Raw genomic sequence first — 7,228 nt, 5'->3', positions numbered from 1 at the left:
CGGTCCAACATCATGTGACCGTTCACTGCAGACACGCACAGCGGTCCGGTCAGCGCTGATGACGCACACGTGATCATTCTGACAGTACGGTTCAGAGTCATTCGAGTCATTTATATGGTTCTTTTGTAACGAGCTGAATGACCCAACAGACTTCACAGATCTGCATCAGACAAGTCTGGATACCTGAACCTGGGTGTCCATCAGTGGCCTGCCAGCTGTTGTGCACAGCTGCACTGTGAACACATCAACATAAAACTGCTCAGACTGGTTGTAACGGCTCACAATGAGCACAGCGGGTTCAACAATAATTAAACAGGTGCTAGTATTTTTATTTGGACTCAAACTGCTCATTAAACCAGAAACGACTAAAAGCAGCAGCTGTGACTTCATGGATCACGGAGTGGACTTTAGATCAGCTGCAGGTCACAGCTCAGGACCAGCTGTATGAAGATCAGGATGGACCACTCTGATCGAGCACAGAACTGAACAGGACCTAAAAGATCAAAGTCTGGATCTCTGCCAGGAACACAGAATCGTTGGTTACATACTGTAACCCCAGATTCTATGAGTATAGGCGTAGCCCTTTAAGGCTGTTGCTGATGGGGTTTATCCCGTCATGCGAAGCATTGCACTGAAAAATTTAGTCCACGCCCACCTGCTGTGTGGGCCCCACCCGGTCCGTATAAATTACGTTAAGAGCGGGTAATCGGCTCCCAAATAGCTTTTTCTTCAGCCATTTAGGAGCCAGTGAGGCCCGAAGCTTAAAGGGCTACTTTCATTCATTCAACCTTTATTTAAACAGATAAATCACATTGAGCCTCGAAGACTCGTTTACAACTGATACCTGTTTGGACAGACAAAAAACAGTGGTTAACTGGACACATAGGAATTGGGAGGCAAAAAAAAATCCTATCAAACTTTTTTCTTGGCTGAGAAAAACCCCTAATATTGAAAAAACACTTTGCACATACAAGCACATATTTACGTAGACATTCTGCAAAGCAGGAAGAAGGAAGAGACGAGACCGGTCAACAACGCCTACAGATGCTCTCGAGGTCACTATAATCAGTCAATGTCCTCCGGTGAGATCCATATAGGCTACGCCTATACTCATAGAATCTGGGGTTACAGTACGTAACCAACGTTCTATTTCATACAGGCTTCGCCCTTTAAGGCTGTCGCTGATGGGTTAAGGGCGAAGCGGATGTTGTCCTCGCCTCACTGGGTCCATTCGAACACCGTATGAAGCAGAAGCTTGCCCAAAAAACGTCTCGTCACTCAGCTCCCCAATGTGCGTAATTACGCATTGCATAATTATGTGTGCCGTGCACAGACGCATGTTGTGTAACTATGCGTTCTGAATGCATGAACACCCTGGAAAACTTTCAACGGGGAGGGAAAAAAGCTGAAAAGAGCCATGAACCAACCGGTTTACGGCTGAACAGTATGAACAGATTAATAATAACAGGAGAGCTGATTATTAATCAAATGAACTGATTGATAACAATATTCGTGAACTGATTAGTGACAATAGAACCAAAATAACAATCACAACTTTGATAACATCTCACACTGTAATGCATGCAGACAGATGTGAGTTGAACGGAGTTCCATGAAACAACAGTATTCATTCTGTAAAACACTAAGGACAGAATGTGTCATGGAACGAGCCGTCACATCACGTAGATAAAAGTGAATAAATGAGCGGGATGTTGACCACGCGGCCGCAGTGCAAATATCCTGCATTGTCATGCCATTTTGCAAAGCAGTCGAAGATGCGATACCTCTGGTCGAGTGTGCCCTGAGGTTGTCAGGAGGCTCTAAATCTGATGCTCTGTAGGCTTCAGAAATGGCCTCACACAGCCAGTGTGACAGGCGCTGGGTGGATAACGGGCGACCTGCAGATGCATCTCTATAATGCACAAACAAATGTTGATGCATTGCAGCTGTGCGCTATGTAACACGTCAATGGGTGGGGGGGGAATCCCTCCAACAAAATCGCTCTTGATTTAAAAGAGCTCGTGATGTTCTAGGCATAAAGCCTGGGTTTGGTCTTAAATCAGCTGAGCTGCCGTCAGCCTGAATTCTAAGACATGACGGAGCGACAGAGAAGGCAGATAATCACTCACTCTTAGTGGATGTTAAAGCCAGCAGCAGGGCTGTTTTAAGAGACAAGAATTTAATTGGAACCTGATCCAGAGGCTCAAATAGAGCTTTGATCAGGGCCCACGGGACTAGTGTTAAATCCCACTGTGGAACAAGTGGGTGTGAAACAGGCCTGCGTCTCTGTACACTTTTTAGAAAATGCTTCATCAGCGGATGATTAAAAGCTGTTCTGTCTCCGAACCCTTCTAGGCAGGCAGAGATGGTTGGAGCGTACGTTAATCGTGCTGAACGCCAAGTTCCTGTCCATCAGCTGTTGTAGAAAGGACAACATGCCACCTAGTGGACATGAGGTGGCCGCTACACCTTTCTCCGTACACCAGCGCTGAAAAGCTGTCTGCTTTGATGTGTACACCGCTGTGGTAGATGCAGCACGTGAAACCTGAATTGTGCGCACTACATCCTGTGGGAGACCTCTCTAAGCGGATCCGCTCAGCAGCTAGACCCACAAGTGCTGGACTATTTCTGGGTAACTCCTGATCGCTCCTCCTGCCTGGAGGAGAGCATTCTCCCTCCACTGCAGTTTCCACGGGCGCCCCGACAGCAGGCGTTGCAGGACTGGGAACCATGGTGCGTTCACGTGCTCGGAGGCCACCAGGGGAGCTGTCAATCCCTCCTCCTGAACTCGGTTCAGGAACCGTAAAATCAGAGGAGGTGGAGGAAACGCGTAAAGAAGCGTTTTGGGCCATGGGCTGTGGGCAAACGCATCCACCCCCAGCAGTGGTTCCTCTCGCGGGCTCAGAGAAAACCATAGTTGACACTGAGCGTTTTCTTGTCTCGCAAATAGGTCCACAGCTGCTTTGCCAAATTTCTGCCACGTCTGAGCCATCAGATCTGGATGGAGAGTCCAGTCCCCGTGACGTGGACCGCTCCTGGACATCACATCTGTCCCTTAGTTCAGAACACCGGGACTGTACACTGCTCTCACGGAGGGAGGAACAGTGATCATCCGTCTCTTTTGTTTTACTGGATCCACACGCAGACGCGTAAGCCACTTCTGGAGGCGTCTCATGTGTAATAAACCCAGCGGGACCACTGTGTGAGCTGACGACATCGTCCCTAACAGCTTCATGACGGAAACAGCTGTTATCACTCTGCCAGGTCTTACGTGGTAGAGCTGGTCTTCCAGAGTGTCGATTCTCGTTTGTGATAGAGCCCTCATGGTGGTTGAGTTTAGCTCCACTCCCAGATAAACGATTGTCTGGGCCGGGAAAATCGATATTTTCTTCCAATTTATGGCGAAGCCCAGATTTAACAGGTGTGATGTCAGCGCCAGGGCCTGTCTCATTGCCTCCTGTCTGGAGCGTGACAGCAGCAACAGATCGTCCAGGTAAAACAAAACTCTCATCCCTGCTCTGTGTAATGGTTGCAGGGCCGTCTCCACACACTTTGAGAACGTACGAGGCACGAGGGAATACCCAAACGGCAGCCTGTTGTACTGATACTTCATCCCTTGAAAGGAGAAACGCAGGAATTTTCTTTGTTTTGGGATGATCGGTATGTGAAAATAGGCATCTTTCAGGTCGACGAAAACAAACCAATCGTTTCTCTGGATGTTGTCCAACATGTGGAACGGTCTGTCCATGATCACCTTGTTGAAAACTGACAGATCCAAAATGGGTCTCATCCCTCCGGTCCGTTTGGGAACCAGGAAGAAACGTGAGTAAAAACCCTGTGTTTTCCTCTCCGTTGGGAACTCTGGAGATTACTTCTTTTACCAGAAGTTCTTGGACTTCTGCATTTAGGGATGAGACCTGGTCTGGTGATGACAGGACTGTCTCTAAAATTCCTCCGAACAGAGGGGGTCGGGTTGCAAATTACAACATGTAACCTTTGCATAACATCTGTCTGGCGAGCATGTTTTTAGCCACTCCGCGTAACGTTTGTGGAGTGGACGTGCGTTTAAGTGATGCGTCATGTTTTGTACGGATGCCATCCAGTCCACCGCCTCGACCGTCGTCATGTGTCGTGGGAATGTGTTCCGTGAGACCCAAGGCGAGGCTTCTCGAAAAGGCTCTGAGCGCGCCTGTGTGCTGCGTTCGGACCACGGGTCCACCTTGTGTTGAGGAGAAACGTGTGACAGCTGATGACGCCGCTGGCCCCCGCATTTGACGCCACTGCGGTGAAAAACTCGTGTCGCTCCTGCCGCGAGCGGGGTCCTGCGCTGGGCTCGCTTTGCGGTCCCGCATTTAAGCTGACGGGCACTGAGAACGGTGAACGCGACTTCATCTATGCCGTGCTGTTTGAGTGAAGGCTGCAAGCGCCGCTCTCGCTGGGGCGAGATTGGTCACTGGGTTCGCTCAGCTGTCTCACGTTAATGCCGACGTGAGCGGACGAGCGCTGAATGAAGACTGCCCCCGCCGCAGCGGCACGCGTTTGCTTCGGTGCGGCGCGAGTCGCTCTCGCTGAGAGCAAGGTCCTCCACCGACCCGACCTGCGGTCCCACATTTATGCCGCTGTGAGCTGGTGAGCGCCGGGGAGCTGTGTGTGCACCATCATCAACGCAACGCCGTTTGAGTGAAGGCTGTTTGCGTCGCGCAAGTTTGACACCGCTTGGGTGAAGATCATGCAGCTCGGGTTGACTACGAGCTGTTTCGCTTACCACTGTTGTGTATGTGAGTGTCTCGTCATGTCTGGAGCAGCGGTGAGTTTGAAAACCCTTTATTTAAGGACACCAGCTCGTTTTTGTGGAGGGTGTGTGCGCAGCCGCTGTGAGTTCATACAAGCTTACAGACTGGCTAGAAACAGACACTTGATCATTGAATGAAGTTTTATCCAACATTTGTGTCATCTTTACACACACCCTCCGCAGACCGTCATTTTGAATCTTTTCGCCCATGAGCTCTGGGATTTGTTGGCCCAGGGCGCCGTCTGCTGGGGATCTCTGGGAAAACGTTGGACACTCTGTTGCCGGGATGAAGAGGGCCGGTCTCTGACGGGCGGGGCTGCGGTGAAGCTCAGCGAGACGGCCGTGGAACGTGAAGGATTTGTGGTGTTCAAAATGACCCGAGCACAGAATTTCAGGAGCACTTCACCTTAGTATAAAAGATTTAATTGAGACAAAGTTAAAGTATGCAGATATTACATATAATCAGAGTGCAGTCTGAGGAACAAAATCAGAGTGAACCTTGCCTGGTCAATCAGCCCGATGTTTGTTCAACCAAACTTTGTGTCTGAGCAAGATTTATAGGTTTATCATGTCTCGCCCTTTCGGGTTCAGACAGACTTGTGATTGGATGTCCAAATCTCTTGATTAGTCCGAGTGACACCATGTTCAGCCACTCAGGAGCAGATTTTATCTCCAGGGTTACTCCGAAAGCCCCAGACGGCCTCGCTCATTCTTCTACTGATAAGGGTTGATTTACGAGCTTTGTTTTGGAACGCAGGACACTTACTCTGGCTCTCGTCTGTGTAAAGCTTTAAAACACGTTTTCTGTGTTTCTGAACTATTATTAATGTGAAAGCATATATACTCAACCTGTGTTAAGTATAAAGTATATGAATATTGTGATTTAGCGTTATTTATGTTTAATCAACGTGTGAACAGTGTGTCACACTGGTGGGCCCTCACTCTCAGCTGCTCTGCTCAGATGAACAAAGAAGGATCGTTTCCTGCTGCACAAACAAGTGTCTTACCTTTCTCTGTTTCCCTCAGAATTATATCAAATGTGAACTTGTATGATTATCCTTAGCACTTGTGAGATTATATATAACATGAAGTAATTAGTGTATGATTATACACGCACACACCTTGTAGAAAATGCATCATTTCACATCATCAAAGAAATGCCAAGGCTTGTCAAAAGATATAACAAGATATAAAAGATATCAAATCCAACAAACGTCTTGCCACCAGCTCATTTCGTGTGGCGGATGTGAGAGGGAGCCGCTGTCAAGTCATCAGAGCTGACAGACTGGCTAAAAATAGACACTTTCATCATTAAATGAAGTTTTACTCCAAACTCGTGTCACCTTCACACACATCCTCCACCAAAACCGTCATTTGCTCTGCCATTTGTTGTCCTAGAGCGCCATCCGTTGGTGGTCTTAGGGAAACGCTGAAAACCCCGTCTTCCGGCTGCGATGCGGGCCAGCAGACAGCAAAGAGGCGCACCGGTTGAGGATGACGTCAGCTGCCCTGCAGACGGAGCGTACGTCTCTTCCCTCCTCTGAATGTGTACGCCAACAGCGTAACGTGTTGTTCGCTGCGGCCGTCTGGAACGCATGCTGGTGAGCTCAGTTGGAGAGCGGTGTCACCGTCTGGGTTACGCTAACCAGAGGCGCGGGACGCTGGTCCACCTGGACATCTTGCTCCGAGAAAAGCCTCCGTCAGGCTTGGTTACGCCGGGCAACCCCATAGGGCGCAGTCGGCCTGGAGCGGTGTGATCGCCGATGCGAAATGAGGTGGGATGAGGTGAGCATACGCTCAACCCCCCTCCACCGACACTACGCTCTTCAGGAGGGAATGAGCAGTGGGGGGCTGCAGCTGACGTGGCCTGTCCCGGAGGAACTATCCGATTCGCTCCGAGGGTCGGCGATGAGGAAAATTTACAAGATGGCGTTGTCCAGCGTGTAGCGACTTGTCACTGAGAAATACTCCTCCGTGCTTACCTTGAAGCAAGACTGCTCGTCAGCTTCTCGGGGAGGAGAGCTCACCGGGACGACCGGAGGTCGACGTGATGGGCCAAGCATTCTTAACAAAGGTTGGTCATCTACACAACTTTCCTTCTTCGTTCTTCTGACAGTGCTATTAGCTCGCTGAAGAAAAATGGGAGCCGATTACTTGCTCTTAACGTAATTTATACGGACCGGGTGGGGCCCACACAGCAGGTGGGCGTGGACTAAATTTTTCAGTGCAATGCTTCACATATCGGGATAAAACCCATCAGCTCAGCCTTAAAGGGCGAAGCCTATATGAAATAGAACATCTGCTTCTTTAAAATGCTGCCCTGGAGTCTTCCTCACCAAACCCAGAGGAGACGCTTGGTGAGGAAGACTCCAGGGTGTCCCGATGGTCGCATCAATAAACAGATTGTTTGGAGACGAGCTGAAGGTTTATGGATGA

The sequence above is a fragment of the Nematolebias whitei genome, chromosome 2 (genome assembly GCF_014905685.2).
Source record: "Nematolebias whitei isolate Nwh7 chromosome 2, NemWhi1, whole genome shotgun sequence".
Taxonomy (NCBI): Eukaryota; Metazoa; Chordata; class Actinopteri; order Cyprinodontiformes; family Rivulidae; genus Nematolebias; species Nematolebias whitei.
The sequence above is the reverse complement of the archived record's forward strand: the minus strand, read 5'-3'. Positions refer to the sequence as shown.